The 16934-nt window shown below is 33.7% G+C and overlaps 1 protein-coding gene and 1 long non-coding RNA gene across 4 annotated transcripts in view; both read right to left on the reverse strand.

Annotated features, from left to right (window-relative positions):
- LOC142239165 (uncharacterized) overlaps nt 1–16893 on the reverse strand; it is a 29663-nt gene extending 12770 nt beyond the window's left edge. Inside the window, exon 1 of the long non-coding RNA XR_012722936.1 lies at nt 15932–16893. This is a non-coding gene — a long non-coding RNA (uncharacterized LOC142239165). The remainder of the gene's footprint in view (nt 1–15931) is intronic.
- LOC142239163 (uncharacterized) overlaps nt 1–16934 on the reverse strand; it is a 288432-nt gene that overhangs the window by 148961 nt on the left and 122537 nt on the right. The window lies entirely within an intron of this gene.

Consider the following 16934-nt stretch of genomic DNA (forward strand, 5'->3'; position numbering starts at 1 on the left):
ACTTTAATGCGTTTTTGACACAGCATGGAATTTCTCATACTTATACTGCGGTCTGCTCGCCACAGTCCAATGCATCGGAGAGGGCTAATCGCTCTCTGATAGCTGGCATGAAAAACGACCACAAGCTCTGGGATGAGAAATTGAGCTTTATAAGCTGTTCTCTAAGGAACTCGTATCACCAAAGCTTGGGTTGTTCGCCCTATTACGCCTTATTTGGCTTAAATATGTTAACCCATGGGTCAGAATATGCCTTGTTTAGAAATTTGCAACAACTTGAGGAACCTGTGGCTAAGATAGATCGAACCGACCAATTACAACTTGTTAGACATGATTTGCAGGAGAAAATTCGGGAAGCTTTTCAGCAAAACGAAAAGAGATATAATCTTAGGAGTCGTGTACCTGATTTTAAAGTAGGGCAGGAGATATACCGACGAAATTTCGCCCAGAGTAATTTTCGACAAAATTTTAATGCCAAGTTGGCACCTGTTTTCATCAAAGCCCGTATAAGAGAGCGTCTTGGAAAACACTACTATGTTTTGGAAGACCTGCAAATTAGTAGGCACATTCCATGCCAAAGATATTCGGTCCTGAGTGTCCTTTTCAAAATAATTCTTAGTTTTGTTATGGACACTGCTGCATCCCAGCAAAATTTTCTCCCAAAGATGTTCTTTATTTTAACTGCACAGGAAGTTCATTTGAGTCAATTTTTTATAACTCGCAGTTCTCATATTTTAATGGGAAATTTAAATGTTTCTGTTTCAAATAGGGTAAAAATAGATTAAAAATGAATAAAATGATATAAATCATTTAAATTTTGGCGAACAAAATGTTAAATCTATTCTAGAAAACTTGCGAGTTTTGGAAAATAATTGATGTCAAACGTTCCAGACAAGACTTAGAATGCGTTGAAACTTATAGAAAATTTAAAACTGGTATAGTGTTGCCATCGCTTATCATTTTTTTTAACTCACCACTAGGAATTGCTGTTGCCTGGACACGTGTAGATTATTTTTTCTTGAAATAACTCAACAAATAACAAGCCATTGTATGTTTTTATTCAACTTCATTGTTTAATATTGTCAAAGCGTGCTGTATTGACAACAAAAACGCTAGGAAACGTGAAAAAGGGAATTATTCGCCGTCAAGCTTATTGTATTTGCCGTTGCGGCAAAAATGTTTCGCCTACCGCCTATCGCTATGGTTATATTTACACACTTATTGTTGCTCGGCTAGAATAGTAAAGGGTGATTTGTTAAGAGCTTGATAACTTTTAAAAAAAAAAAAAACGCATAAAATTTGCAAAATCTCATCGGTTCTTTATTTGAAACGTTAGATTGGTCCATGACATTTACTTTTTGAAGATAATTTCATTTAAATGTTGACCGCGGCTGCGTCTTAGGTGGTCCATTCGGAAAGTCCAATTTTGGGCAACTTTTTCGAGCATTTCGGCCGGAATAGCCCGAATTTCTTCGGAAATGTTGTCTTCCAAAGCTGGAATAGTTGCTGGCTTATTTCTGTAGACTTTAGACTTGACGTAGCCCCACAAAAAAATAGTCTAAAGGCGTCAAATCGCATGATCTTGGTGGCCAACTTACCGGTCCATTTCTTGAGATGAATTGTTCTCCGAAGTTTTCCCTCAAAATGGCCATAGAATCGCGAGCTGTGTGGCATGTAGCGCCATCTTGTTGAAACCACATGTCAACCAAGTTCAGTTCTTCCATTTTTGGCAACAAAAAGTTTGTTAGCATCGAACGATAGCGATCGCCATTCACCGTAACGTTGCGTCCAACAGCATCTTTGAAAAAATACGGTCCAATGATTCCACCAGCGTACAAACCACACCAAACAGTGCATTTTTCGGGATGCATGGGCAGTTCTTGAACGGCTTCTGGTTGCTCTTCACTCCAAATGCGGCAATTTTGCTTATTTACGTAGCCATTCAACCAGAAATGAGCCTCATCGCTGAACAAAATTTGTCGATAAAAAAGCGGATTTTCTGCCAACTTTTCTAGGGCCCATTCACTGAAAATTCGACGTTGTGGCAGATCGTTCGGCTTCAGTTCTTGCACGAGCTGTATTTTATACGGTTTTACACCAAGATCTTTGCGTAAAATCTTCCATGTGGTCGAATAACACAAACCCAATTGCTGCGAACGGCGACGAATCGACATTTCACGGTCTTCAGCAACACTCTCAGAAACAGACGCAATATTCTCTTCTGTACGCACTGTACGCATTCGTGTGGTTGGTTTACTGTCCAATAAAGTAAACTGAGTGCGAAACTTGGTCACAATCGCATTAATTGTTTGCTCACTTGGTCGATTATGTAGACCATAAATCGGACGTAAAGCGCGAAACACATTTCGAACCGAACACTGATTTTGGTAATAAAATTCAATGATTTGCAAGCGTTGCTCGTTAGTAAGTCTATTCATGATGAAATGTCAAAGCATACTGAGCATCTTTCTCTTTGACACCATGTCTGAAATCCCACGTGATCTGTCAAATACTAATGCATGAAAATCCTAACCTCAAAAGAATCACCCTTTATTTCTCCCATAGTAAAAAAAACTCATTCATAAATACTCTCATTGAATTTAACTAAGCAGTAGATTTAGAGAAGTATTTTTGAGTATTTATGAATTGGGACACATAACAAATCAATGATATTGTTGTTCTTGCTACAATCACATAGTAATGCTTCTTCTAGATGTTTTGATTTTATTCTTGATTCGTTTGTTTTGATCCCTATGTTTTTTCATTGATAGTTTTTTTTTTATTTCTTTCTTCGTTTAAAATATTTACACTATGCTACGATAAATATCAATATAGATGTTAAAATTTAAGTCCTAAATTTCTACTTTCGACCATAATTATAATTAATCTCTACTATGTGAATTTTAATAAATTTATCGATTATAAATCATGTACCTAATACCTAACTTTTCCTTATCAAGTATGATAATAATATGATATAAATCATTTAAATTTTGGCGAACAAAATGTTAAATCTATTCTAGAAAACTTGCGAGTTTTGGAAAATAATTGATGTCAAACGTTCCAGACAAGACTTAGAATGCGTTGAAACTTATAGAAATTTTAAAACTTAGTCATTTGTCGAAATATCACATATTTTCTTCACATCCAATACACTGAATTTTGCTGGGATATTACGATTAGAATTTTTTTTTATTTTATTTGTTCAATATATACCATTGATTTTTTTTTGATTTTTTATTTATCCCATTTATTTTATTTTACTAGTTTTTGTTCTCTTAGCGTTTCTATATCAGTACATGATTCATTATTAGGCATTAAATTGAATTGATTAATTATGGTCCGACCTGTAGTTACATCGATTGCTGTTTGATATTTCTTCGAGCGTAATCGATTTATTGATATAGAATACCTAATCGGAAGTAATCTTATTTTGACATCTGGTAAGAACTTCCTCCCAAATTTTGCCGTTCACGTGTACAGATCTACATTATCTAAAGACGCAAAAGTGAAGAAATCTGTAATTTATCCGTCCATCATAAACAAATTTGAAAAATTGCATTAGTGAATTGAGTAAAAATTTACTTTTGGTAAGGAAGTTTGTCATATTATACTCCATGCCATAGTAAAATTGAAAAATTTCTCAGACGTACAAAGACTACTGGAATACAGGAATTCGTAGTCCCAGAAAACATAATAATTTTTACTATTGGCAAATTTGCCAAGATCCAGTACCTAATTCCCTAAGGTAATAATCCATCACGGAATCATTATTCCGTTCAGGTTCTAAAAAAAAATCTTTTATATTTATTTTATATATCAGGGATCAAAAAGAGGGGTCTGGCTACCGAATGCGATCATGGTGACCGAAATAAGAAAGGAAACCAGGAGCCAATCTAAAAATTTTATAAATCCCATTCACTAATGAACTGGTCTAATACCCATTTTTGTGCTTAGCTTGAAAGCAAGAAATATCCAGCCCATACACAAAGCAAAGAGAGGATTAAATATAAGAAACGAACGGTCAATTCAATTATGCTTCTGAACAAGGAATTCAGTCAAATTCTATTCTTGTAAAAACGACACGTGTATGAGGAGCAGTAAAGACTCCAGTTCAACAGCAATATTTACGGTTCTGGCGAGTCATTGGATTTTAGTGTCCACGCAAGAAAAGCTGATCAAAACGAATTAAAACTTTTCCTGAATAATCAAATAGTGGCATTCTGAATTTCCCAACATATCATAATCTACATTTTATTGCATAGGCACCATAAAGACTCTTTAGAAATTAAGTGAGAAAGTGAAATTGGTAGTAACCCGAGTAATTGTACAAAAACAAAGAAAAGTAATTATTTTTTCCCAGCAATAATCTTCGACATCACCTACTTTGATCATCGAACTGGAGAGGCCTCTGCTGACTTCGAGAATCAAGTGGTAAGTTTTATAAAAAAGAAATATATATATATATATATATATATATATATATATATATATATATATATATATATTATATATATATATATATATATATATATATATATATATATATATATATATATATATATATATATATATATATATATATATATATATATATATATATATATATATATATATATATATATATATATATATATATATATATATATATATATATAATATATATATATATATATATATATATATATATATATATATATATATATATATATATATATATATATATATATATATATATATATATATATATATATATATATATATATATATATATATATATATATATATATATATATTATATATATATATATATATATATATATATATATATATATATATATATATATATATATATATATATATAAACTAAAATGTCTTAATTCTAAAAGTTAGTTTAAAATAATGTTTTATCATTTGTTGCCGTTCGCACTTTGTGATCACGCCACTTCCGTTGGCTCATGTTCCAATTCCATTCGTCTGCGCGTGTTCTAACCTGATATCTTGATGTTGGCTGTCTACCTTTACTTGTGGGAAGCTTCGACAGCATTTATGTTGAGGTGATAATATTTATATTGTTAACTCCTCCCACTTTAAGTCCACGCGTCCTCGTGTGGCAATTTAGAGTCAAAAGAAGGGTAAACTGTAAATGCCTTTATTTTTTGTAGCATTACATACTTCAGTGTCTTCATTGTCTCTGCCGACCATGTTTGCAAAAGATTTCTCTCTATTTTGGGAGTCTTCTTTATTTTGGGGGTCAGGGCTAATTTCTTTTTCACCGGTTGGAGCTGGATTTCCAAGTTTGGCCGCAGGTAATTTTTTCCGGCAATTTGCAATTAGGAATGCAATCAATACCAATAAGATTAGCAAGGGCGTAATACTAATTATCAGACTGATGTTATTTTTTGTTCTTAAACTCTGCAGTATAAGGGTGTTATTCAAGTTCATTTGGTTAACCAGTTCCAGAGATAATATTTTCTTCTGATCAGTGTTTTTTGTCGGTTGGACTAGGGCAGGTAAAGGTTTCAGACTTGAGATCTGGGATGATTTGTAGGTTCTATTGTTGATTTGCACAGTCGAATTATAGTAGTGGATGATATACGAGCCGTTGAGCCATAGTTTTGAGTCATCTGTTATTACTTCCCCGATGTATTGGTTCAGTATTATGACATTCTCATCAATTTCTTCTATCGTTGGGACGTGATCATTGTTGGTGGTAGTACAGGTTGAACTCTGGCTATTGAGCAACTTAGGAATGCAGTTTGTGTTAGTAATGTCTATAATTTGGTTTGCTTCACAAATATTTAATGAATTATATGTTTTACAATTTTTTTTAAGTCCAAAAATTTTTTTTCTACACTCAAGAATGTATTCAAAATCTATTTTTAAAATTTCTTTCCGTTTTTATGGGTCTTATTAATTTTTTCTTACAATTTTCTTCATTTGTTGTAGGAATACTTATTATATAGATTACATTTAATCCTTCTGAGGCAATTTTAACTTTAGAAAAGTGTAGCAATTCATCGATACTACTGAAAGGAATATTTTCCTTGTCAAAAATATCGTTTATAGTGTCTATTTCAATAGACGACAAAATGAAAGAGTTTACAACATTTACTTTGGCCAAATGGATTGCTAATTCGACATTGACAATTTCATCTTTTAATATTTCAAGTTTGTATTTTAATTCAATAAGTTTTTCATTTTCTTGGTAGTCATCTGACTTTATAATTTTTACTATTTCGTTTGACATTTTGGCAAGTTCGTTTAGTTTTTCTACTGACAGTTTATTAATTATTATTTGATTTTCGTTGTTAATTAGTGTATTATCAATCTTTTTCTGAACTATTTCGAAATCGTGCCGGTCTGGGCTGCCAGCCAGCAATTTCCAGGCCGTTCCAAGGAAATCTAATGATCTTTTTGTTCTTATTCTAGGTTTTATTCTTGATATGTGAGATTTGATTTGAGATAAGGTAAAGGAAAGGTAGGGGATTAGGGGATGACGGCTGCTATTTTTAAAGATGTTGTCCTCAAATTGGTGTACCATGTTCTCATAACTTTGTAGATCGATAGTATGGATTATTTTAAATGATCCCGTTTGAATTTTCGCAAGACCTGCGTGCATTGTAATTAGTTTGGAATTAGAATAGTCCAGAATCTGGACTTCTGATCTGCATAATGACAGCAGTAATATTATTCTGCAAGGTAATAAATAAAAAGGAATTAATTCCTAATGTGGCTTTTGTGGACAATTCGCCCACTTTCAGTTACTACTGTAGAATTTCTATTTGCTTTCACTATTTCTTCTTTATATCTTTCTGATAATTTTGTACCTAAACGTTTATTAATCTTTACGAAGATATGCTGTCCTGGTAAAAACTCCTTTGCCTCAGTTCTACTTTTATTGTGGTAATTTGTGTCTTTTGCCTGTTTCTTTTTTAGTTTGTCGATATTTGAAAGCCGTGTACGGTCGTAGCTTCCTGGAGAAAAATCTACAGTTCGCCCGAAAAATAAGTCAACTGGCTTTTTTCCTGTCGTAGAGTGGATAGAGTGGTTATACTCATTAACGGATTTTTCTAAAAGTTCTTCGAAATCCCGACATACTCCCTCTGCTTTTATGCACCTCAAAAGTTCGGCTAGTGTAGAATGGAACCTTTCAATTTGTCCATTTACTTCACTCCTGTAAGGTGGACAGATAAATACATCAATACCTAATTCATCCTTCATCATAAACATTATCGACGCAGAATTAAGTGACCTTTCATTGTCTATCACTACAGTCTTCGGTACTCCATAAAAAAACAACAGATCTCGTAGAGGTCTTCGTATATCTTCTGTAGACTTTCCTTCAATTATTCGAACTTGAGCATATTTTGAAAATTTATCAATGGATGTAAGAATTAATTTTTTGTCCGTGGAAAAAATATCTAAATGTATGACTTGTCCTGGATATGTAGGAATCGGGGTTTCATTTAATTTCGGGGTATTGGGGTGCCTTTCATACTTATTTCTTTTGCAAATTGTACACATTTTTACGATTCTTTTCACTTTACTAAACATTCCAGGAAAATAATACTTTTCCAAGATTTTTATCTTATTTTCTTCCGCGTTGCGATGTGCTCTGTTATGAGTGTCGATTATGATGTTCTCTTGGTCAGCTTCCGACGTAATATCTTCGATAAATTTTTGAGAAAAGACGGTTTTATAATTCTGAAAATTGTCGGGATAAATTTCCTGTATTTTACCCATTATACTCTCGGGAGCTTTAATGCAGTTCCTTATTGATGGATTTAAATATCTCTTTAGAAAGTCGGTGAGTTTTTCTGTGGTAAATTCTCTTTCGCTAATAATATACCTATGATACCCCGGAAAGATAATTTTGAATTGATAAGATGGTTCGTCACTCAAAGAGATCAAGATTTGGTTTTTAAACACATTTATGGGAGCTTCTACACTCGGTATAAGATTTTCGGCAGAGCTTTCAGCACTGTGCACAGATCCAGTCAGGGTGTTTATGCCAGAGGTAGGCGGTCTTGATAAAGCGTCTGCAACTATGTTAGTACTACCTGGTTTATACTTTATTTCATGATTATATTCCTCAATAATGGCCTTCCATCTTTTCATTTTCATGTTACTATTTTTGTTGCTTAGTGCATATGTTAATGGCTGGTGGTCGGTGTAGATTATCACCTTTGATTTGCCATATAGGTAGTTTCTAAGAATATCCAATGCCCAGACTATTGCTAACATTTCTCTTTCATTAGTGACATAACTCTCTTCTTCTGCTGAGAGTACCCTTGAGATAAATGTTATAGGCCGACCGTCTTGGCTTAGTACAGCACCAATGGCAACATTTGAAGCATCAGTTGTTAATTGGAAATCTTTTTCGAAATTGGGATATGACAATATCACCTCATCTGATATTAGCGCATTTTTTATTGCATCAATTGCTTTCCTTCCTTCATCATTCAGATGTATCTTAATCTTACTAGATACATTTTTAGAAACTCTTCCATTAACTCCCCTCAATAAATTAGTTAATGGTTTTGCCATTTCAGCAAATCCTTTTATGAACCGCCTATAGTAGTTAAAGAGTCCTAGAAGGGAACGAAGTTCTTTTAATGTATTAGGATATGGAAAATTTACGATGGTTTCAACTTTTTTAGGGTTTGTTTTCACTCCGTCGACGGATACTACAAAACCTAGAAATTCCAGTTCTTGTTTGAAAAACTCACACTTGTCCAATTGTACTTTCATATTAGCTTTCTCTATAGTGTCAAAAATTATATCAAGATGTTTAATATGGTCTTCTTCGGTTTTACTGAAAATTATAATATCGTCTATATAGACGTAACATATTTTCCCTATGAAGTTACGTAGAATATCATCTAGTGCTCGTTGGAATATTGCTGGTCCATTTTTTAGACCAAATGGGAGCCTTGTAAATTCATATTTTCCATTACATACGGAGAATGCTGTTTTTTCTCGATCCTCTTCTTTAAGTGGTATTTGGTGGAATCCACTTTTTAAATCTATGACCGAAAACCATTTATTTCCTCCGAGATTAGACAGCACCTCTGTGATCTCAGGTATAGGATATTTGTCTGAGATTGTTATAGTATTTAACTTCCTATAATCTATTACTACTCTATATTTCTTTATACCAGACGCATCCTCTTTTTTCGGTACCACCCAGATGGGAGAATTATATGGGGATCGAGATGGCTGTATTATCTCATCTCTCAATAACTTTTTTATTTCTTCGTCAACAACTTCTCTCAAGGAAAAAGGGTATGGATAATTTCTAGTATACGATGGCATATCTGAATTTGTTCTTATCTCAGCAACCACTTTTGTAGTATAAGTCAACTTTTCATCGGGTTCTGTAAATAGATTTGGATGTTTTTTTATAATTCCCCTTAAGTTTATTGATTGATCATTAGTTAAGTGTTCAGTTCTTAACTCTATGTTGTTAACGTCTTGGAAAAAATGTTGGGATGTGACTATTTTTCCAATATGTTTTACCCAAAAATAATTTTCGGCTGTATAAATGCAGACAATTCCCTTAAGGTGTCGCTACCTAGTATTGCATCAAAGGTTTTTAATCCTGGTAAAAGGAAAAATTTTATAGGCTCTATTTTTGGTCCAAAAATATCTAGAAATGTATGGTGGGTTATTTTTATACTTTTACTGATTGAATTTGCCGTGAAACTTCCCTGATTACATATTGGATTTTTTACAAGGTCTGTCTTAATATAATTTTTGTTGCTTCCTGTGTCTAAAAGAATTTTCAACATTTTGCCGTTCCCCGTTTTAATTTTGAAATAGGGCAACGAGGAACTCTTTAGGCAAAAAAATTAAGGTCTGCATTAAAATCTTCGTTGGAATATTCATCTAAAACGTTATCTGATATTCCGATTCCATATTTAGTGCTGGCAATCTCTTCAACGCATTCATTCTTAATAGCTTGAGAATAATTTCCGAACTCTATTTCACAATTTTCATTATGTTCTGGAGCACAGGAGTCCCTTCTTTCGTCTTCTTGTTCTGTTCCTTCTTCACCTGTATTAATATGAAAATTCCTTTGTACCTTTGCTGGTACTTGGAATGATCCTGCTGCGGGTCTTTTATACGCAGGATTTAGAGCAGGCCTGTTAGCGTAATTTATTTGTCTTGTTTGCAAAGAAGGATCTATTTCCATAGGCTCAGATCTTTGAAAGTTTTGTTGATTTCTTGCTGGATTGTTTTGGAACCATGTATTTGGTTGTGGATAATTTCTGGGCTGATATGATGGTTGATTATGAAAGTTATTCTGATATCCTGGATTTTGTGAAGGATAGTTTCTGGGTTGATATGATGGTTGATTATGAAAGTTATTCTGGTATCCTGGATTTTGTGAAGGATAGTTTCTGGGTTGAGTAAATGGCTGTACTGGTTTGGGAGGAAGCCGAGGGGGGAATAGTTGCCTGTTGGGGAATCCAGCGTATGCTAATTCTGGATAAAAATTATGGTGGCTCATTTGATTTCTATTTGTCTTAGAAATTTGTCCATACGCATGTCCCATCCTATAAGTCATATTGTCTAATTTTAGGCAGATATGAAGAGCCTGAGGAAGAGAAGTAGGTTCTTTAACACTCAAAAGTCGTGGAAGGTCTCCTTTCAAACCTCTAACGAAAGTGTCCAATGCTTTATCTCTATAGGCATTAGTCATCGCAAAAAGACTGCCCTCATCTAGGTCCAAACAAGTTATCTTATCGAGTATTAGGGATAGATGCTGATAAACAGCTTGGTAAAACTCGGTGATGGTCCTCTGACCTTGACACATGGTTGTCATTTGGTATTCTAATGTTCCTATGTCTCGCTTGTCCGAATAATGCATCATTAGACATTTTCTGATTTTCGGCCAATCGAGGGGTGTCCTATATGAATCTAAGGCTGTATCCGCGTCTCCTACAATTTTAGTTCTTATGGTATGCAATATTGCATAATACTTGCTTGATCCCTTAATATTTTTGAATAATTCTAAAACCCTCTCTACTGATTTTCTCCATGATCCAAATTCTCCCGGTTTTCCCGAGAATTCTCGTAAAGTCTTGACAATATCTGGAATCTTTTCTAACTCTTCCAATTTAATTTCTCCTATGGGTTGGTCAATTTCCTCCTCAAAATTATCATTTTTAAAGAAAGAGCTCACTATTTCTTTTATTTCTTGTTTTTGTGCTGAAGTAAATCCTCCAGCTGTCCTATTGCTTCCCCCCGGGTTAAAACTTAACGTTTCATTCATTTTTCTGGTTATTTCTTCTATGGTATTATCTGGCATGATAGGATCTTATAGGACAGGGATTAATAAAAGGAAAGATTTGGATAAGTTTCAAGTAAATTTTATATGCGGGTTTTGTAGATAATAGTATTTAAATCAGGGATCCGGAGCGGTCCATTTTTTTCGCTCCGCTCCGCTCCCGCTCCGGAGAAAATAAAACCGCTCCGCTCCTCGCTCCGCTCCTCGCTCCGCTCCGAGAAAAAAAAATCGCTCCGCTCCGCTCCACGCTCCGCTCCGCTCCTCTTCGAGAAAATTATAGTACAAACATTGTATTATTTGTTCAATTGAGTTTTATTTTATTTAGAAAAATCGGGCGGTACATATATGGGAGCTATAGCTAAATCTGAACCGATTTCGATGATTTTTTGCACATATAGTTAGTGCTATAGAAGATTACATTTCGCCAACTTTGAGTAAGATCGGTTGATAAATAAGGGTTTTATGACCTAATTTGACAAAATCGGGCGATACATATATATGGGACCTATATCTAAATCTGAACCGATTTCGATGAAATTTTCAGACTTAAAGGGTGATACAGAAGATTATTTTGTGCTAAATTTGACGACGATCGGTTAGTAAAAAAAGTGCAACGTGACCCCATTTGTCGAAATCGGGCAATACATATATATGGGAGCTATATCTAAATTTGATCCGATTTCTTCCAAATTCAATAACGTTCGTCCTTGTGCCCAAAAAAACTCCCTGTACGAAATTTCATCAAAATCGGTTAATAATTGCGACCGAAATCCTGTGAACAACAAATACATGGACAGACGGACGGATGGACGGACGGACGCCAAGCGCTAGATCGACTCAGGAGGTGATTCTGAGTCGATCGGTATATATTTTATGGGGTCTAAAATCAATATTTCTTGTAGGCACATTTTTTGACAGATCAAACTTATTATACCCTAACCACTATGTGGTTTAGGGTATAATGACTTTAAAACAATGTGTTGAAATATTTTATTAATTTTGAAGATTTTTTCAGAAATATTAAATCCATTTTGACTTCATTAAAATGAAATTTGCATTCATGTTAGGATACACATTTTTATGTCGAATCACTTAGCTATAAGGACAAACAGACATCATTGAAAAGTTTAGAGACTTTTAGACAAGGAAAAACTTTATTTCAGAGAAATACGTCTTCTATTCTAAGCAAAATTCGTATTCGTATTTTAAGCATGTGAAATATTTGGCCTCCCGACAATATTCTTTGCGGTGCACCATCTACTATTTAATATGTGATAGAAACCAAATTTATGAAAATGGACCAAAGTGGACCAAATTCTGTTTGATCTGACCATCGGACCAAATTTAAAAATTAGAAATCTTTTGGACCAATTTTGGTCCGATCGGACCAAAACGGCAACGCTGATTGGAATTGAAAGTCTATACACAGAGTAGAAGTAACTACTCTCCGAAAGTTTTTTTTTTGTTTTGCAACAGACGTAGAGAAGAGGTTTTGCTATATTTGTAATGTGTGTGTGTGTATGTTTATGTTTGCAACAACCTCCATCGACATCAGTCCTTGGTATACCTACGAATATTCTTACTCAGATCTAGTGTTACCTAATTTCGCTTTTTTCCCCTTTATTGTATAATAAATGTATATGCGCACATTTTTCAACCAAAATTGAAACTATCCATAATTTTAATTAAATTTTCGAGAACTAATATCAGAAATAAGAGAATGCTAGGTATAGTACAATAGTAAAGCAAATGTGAATGAAAACAAGTATATACGGCCGTAAGTTCGGCCAGGCCGAAGCTTATGTACCCTCCATCATGGATTGCGTAGAAACTTCTTCTAAACACTGCCATCCAGAATCGAATTACTTAAATTGCGGTAACGCTTGCCGATGGCAAGGTATCTTAAAACCTCCTAACACCATCTTCTAAATTGTATGTAAGTCCATACGTGGTATATATCAAATCAAAAAAGATCGATCCAATACGTATATAATTCAGTTTGACAAAGTAGACATAACATTTTGACAAAATTTTCTACAAAAATTAAATTTTCACAAAATTTTCTACAGAAATAAAAATTTTGACAAAATTTTCTATAGAAAGAAAATTTTGACAAAAATTTCTACAGAAATAAAATTTTAACAAAATTTTCTATAGAAATAAACTTTTGACAAAATTTTCTATAGAAATAAAATCTTGGTAGATTATTTTTGGCTCGAGTGGCAACCATGATTATGAACCGAATAAAATTTGAACAAAATCTTCTATAGAAATACATTTTTGACAAAATTTTCTATAGAAATAAAATTTTGACAATGATGAAAATTTTATTATGAACCGAATAAAATTTTAACAAAATTTTCTCTAGAAATAAAATTTTGACAAAATTTTCTATAGAAATAAAATTTTGGTAGATTATTTTTGGCTCTAGTGGCAACCATGATTATGAACCGATATGGACCAATTTTTGTGTGATTGGACCAATTTTGGTATGGTTGTTAGCGACCATATACTAACACCACGTTCCTAATTTGAACAGGATCGGATGAATTTTGCTCCTCCAAGAGGCTCCGGAGGTCAAATCTGGAGAACGTTTTATATGGGGGCTATATATAATTATGGACCGATATGGACCAATCCTGGCACGGTTGTTAAAGATCATATACTAACACCATGTTCCAAATTACAACCGGATTGGATGAAATTTGCTTCTCTTGGAGACTTCGCAAGCCAAATCTGGGGATCGGTTTATATGGGGGCTATATATAATTATGAACCGATGTGGACCAATTTTTGCATGGTTGTTAGAGACCATATACCAATATCATGTACCAAATTTCAGGCGGATCGGATGAAATTTGCTTCTCTTTGAGGCTCCGCAACCCAAATCTGGGGATCGGTTTATATGGGCGCTATATATAATTATGGACCGATGTGGACCAATTTTTGTACGGTTGTTAGAGACCATATACCAATACCATGTACCAAATTTCAGCCGGATCGGATGCAATTTGCTTCTCTTTGAGGCTTCGCAAGCCAAATCTGGAGATCGGTTTATATGGGGTCTATATATAATTATGGACCGATGTGGACCAATTTTTGAATGGTTGTTAGAGACCATATACCAACATCATGTACCAAATTTCAGCCGGATCGGATGAAATTTGCTTCTCTTTGAGGCTCCACAAGCCAAATCTGAGGGTCCCTTTATATGGGGGCTATACGTAAAAGTGGACCGGTATGGCCCATTTTCAATACCATCCGACCTACATCGATAACAACTACTTGTGCCAAGTTTCAAGTCGATAGCTTGTTTCGTTCGGAAGTTAGCGTGATTTCAACAGACGGACGGACGGACGGACGGACGGACATGCTTAGATCGACTCAGAATTTCACCACGACCCAGAATATATATACTTTATGGGGTCTTAGAGCAATATTTCGATGTGTTACAAACGGAATGACAAAGTTAATATACCCCCATCCTATGATGGAGGGTATAAAAAGCATGCGGTTCCAAAGATTTTGTCTTTACTTTAACAGTTTGGGTATTAATTCCGAACCATAGAAGCGGAGAATATAAGTAAGGATACTTTAAAGACGTAATTCTCTTTTAAATTTGGGGGTTATGTACTTGCTTCTAGGAAGCAAATGTTAATTTTTAATTTTTTTTAGATTTTTTTTCGTCAGTTGTTATCAAAATCCTTTAAAAAGGAGTTAACGAGTTATTTTTTTTCCATATTAAGACTCGACTTCCAGTAGAAATTATGCTATGTTTCAAGTAAAAAGCGTCTTTAAAATAAAGTGTTGAAAAACATGTCTTATTTTTTTTAACGATTTTTTGCTTTGTAGGCAAGATGCAAAAAGGAAACAAATTTAAAGACAATTTTATTAATTTTAAAGAATTTTTCTTAATTATTAAAGTCACGTTGACCTTACCTCAAAAATTGTATCTTTCATGTTATGATACACATTTTTAAGTAAAATCACTTAATTATAAGGACATTACAACTTCATTCAAAAGTTTATTGCCTTTTGGACAAGAAAAAAAAACTTTATTTTAGAGAAATGCGTCTTCCATGTTAAGCAAAATTTGCATTCTTATTCTAAGGACATGGAATCTTTGACTTCACGACAATATTTTTTTCAGTGTAGAAAACTAAAAATTAAATATAAATAAGATCGTTTAATTGCATTTATTTGACGTTCATTACAAACATCTTTGTAGTAATACGGGATGAAATTGATCGAAAGTACTGTTGTTACTTTTACAACACATACTAGATATATATTTTGACATTTGCCGTTTTTGAAAACAATTACTAAAAAACACGTTGTGTTTTCCCCAATGTACGTACGTACAAAAATACATATCGCACATTTTAAACGTTTACTCACACTACGCTAAGTACTAGCTAAATTTGAAATTACCTACACAGTGGAATTTCAAAGTTACACATTTCATTCAAGTAATATTTTATTCGGAGCGGAGCGGTTTTTCATTTGGAAACCGCTCCGCTCCCGCTCCGCTCCGGATTTTAAAAATACCGCTCCCGCTCCGGCAAAAAAAGGGCTTGCTCCGGATCCCTGATTTAAATCAATAAAAAATCTTAACTAATACTTAAATATAGGTCTTACGCTACGATGATTTTCATGCTGCTGCTTGTTGTCTGTATTGTTGTTTGGCGGATCCAAGATTGTTAGTTGGTTGTTTATTTAAAATGTGTGTGTGTTGTTATGCTTTGAATTCTGATTTATAATATTTTCTTGCTGAGACTTTTGTTGTATGTTATTTGGATTGTCTTCTCTTCTCACTTACTGTCTACTTGTTATTTTTTATATTTTTTCGTATTCATTTATTGTTTTTCATTAATGTGAGTTATGTTTTTTCTTTTACTTAGTGTTTTGACTTTTTATTCTTTTAACCATGTGTTCACATTCACTTTTTCATTAATTTATTTTTCGTTTTTTTCTTAATGTCTAACTTTTTTATTTTTTAACTATGCCAAGGCCGCAGGCTTTTTAAAATATTGCCTCCTTTTTGCATTAAAGCTACTAAGGCGCATCTTTTCCTTGGTCTTTTTTTTCTTTTTCCTTTTGAGTGCAAACCGATTTTTTTTTTTCTGCGAGAGTCGAATCCTTTTCTTTGTTAAAGGATCATCCACGAATTTTTCCCGCGTGCGTTGAATCCTTTTCGTTGCTAAAGGATTTTTTCCGCGTGAGTTGAATCCTTTTCGTTGCTAAAGGATCACCCGTTGGGCGCCAATTAATAAATTAATATTAATTTTATTTTTTAAAAAATGTTCGGCACGGATTTTATTCCGTGTTTCTTTATTGAATTGAAATTTGCAACTAAAAACTAAAATGTCTTAATTCTAAAAGTTAGTTTAAAATAATGTTTTATCATTTGCTGCCGTTCGCACTTTGTGATCACGCCACTTTTCTTCTCATGGGAACGGTGGTTGTTGAAGTTTCCGTTGGCTCATATTCCAATTCCATTCGTCTGCGCGTGTTGTAACCTGATATCTTGATGTTGGCTGTCTACCTTTACTTGTGGGAAGCTTCGACAGCATTTATGTTGAGGTGATAATATTTATATTGTTAACTTATATATATATATATATATATATATATATATATA

Source organism: Haematobia irritans, chromosome 5 (assembly GCF_050003625.1).
Source record: "Haematobia irritans isolate KBUSLIRL chromosome 5, ASM5000362v1, whole genome shotgun sequence".
NCBI classification, from domain to species: Eukaryota; Metazoa; Arthropoda; class Insecta; order Diptera; family Muscidae; genus Haematobia; species Haematobia irritans.